Source organism: Trichosurus vulpecula, chromosome 1 (assembly GCF_011100635.1).
Source record: "Trichosurus vulpecula isolate mTriVul1 chromosome 1, mTriVul1.pri, whole genome shotgun sequence".
NCBI classification, from domain to species: Eukaryota; Metazoa; Chordata; class Mammalia; order Diprotodontia; family Phalangeridae; genus Trichosurus; species Trichosurus vulpecula.
This window is the reverse complement of record NC_050573.1, coordinates 256,266,678-256,267,883: the sequence shown is the minus strand read 5'-3', so window position 1 is coordinate 256,267,883 and position 1,206 is coordinate 256,266,678. Positions and strand designations below refer to the sequence as shown.

The following is a 1,206-nucleotide window of genomic DNA, read 5'->3' as shown; positions in this document are numbered from 1 at the left end:
GCTATGCAGAAAGTGATGTTTATTTCTTCATGGTGTCCATATTTGATGTAGAAGACTAAAATAATCTGGAGTTTTAATATCTTCCCAGACAACAACATGAAGTGGACTTAACAAGGTTATCCTTTATTGCTGGTTTTTTTTGATGGCTACAATATTTTCTCTTTTCCAGCCATTTGTGAATTTTTCTGAAAATAATGGTTATGTGTTTGCTTTTGAAGGACATATACTAAAATTAGAATGTTACAGTGAAGATTGGCATGGCTGTAGCGCAAGAATGACATATAAATTCATGAAACAAAAGTAATGGCTAATACCCTTGCAATGATAGCTTCCAATTCATTTAGTATCTTAGGGTGTCTATTATCTCTTCTGTTTATTTGAATACATCCAATTTCTCTGGGCACTGTTGAACTTTAGCTTTCCTTTAATAGTTGGGTTTTCTAAGCTGTCTTCATGGTTGTGACTTGCTCCAATCAACTATTTACAGCGTTTTTTTTTCTGAAAAGACAAAAGTGAAGAAGACATTACAAACCTCAGCCTTTTTCTGCTGCCTTCTGTTAATTACTTTGCAATTCAACAAGTCAATTCCATTCAACACGTATTGATTGAGTTCCTACCAATTTTCTCTCCCTGCCTATCATGGTAGCAAACTATTTTTGCAGCTTCTCCTTTTGTCTAACATATTTGAAGATGTTTTATTGGCCTAATTTCCATTCTTAGTGTTTTTTTATCTCCATTTTCTTTTCATTTTACATATAAATTTCTATATTTGGTGAGCTTGGTTTCTTGTTATCTATCTTGACTTACTTGGAGATGGCTGCAGTTTTTCCTTCAGCATGAAAAGCTATTCTGGTTTCTTAATGGTACCTTAAACTTAGTAAAATATACTTTCTTGAAGTTCATTTTCTTAACCTTTGTTGACTTCTGTCTCCTGAATCCTTATGATCATGAATTAAATTTTCTTATAATAATGATGATGATAACCAGCATTTATATAGTACTTAAAGGTTTGCAAAATTCTTTACAAAAGTTCTCGCTAAAATGCTGGGAGGTAGGTGCTGTTATCTCCATTTTGCAGATGAGGAAACTGAGGCTGAGAGCAATTTAATGACATGCCCAGAGCTAAGTTATCTAATTCAGGATCTGAAATCAGGTCTTCCTGATTCCAAGCCTAGCATTCTATCCACTGTGCTGACTAACTATCTA

General features: G+C 33.7%; 1 non-coding gene across 1 annotated transcript; it reads left to right on the top strand.

The window, feature by feature from the left end:
* Positions 1-204: 204 nt before the first annotated feature.
* On the top strand, positions 205-309 carry LOC118835055. The gene has a single exon (XR_005009416.1). It is a non-coding gene; the product is annotated as a U6 spliceosomal RNA (small nuclear RNA).
* The last annotated feature ends 897 nt before the right edge of the window (positions 310-1,206 follow it).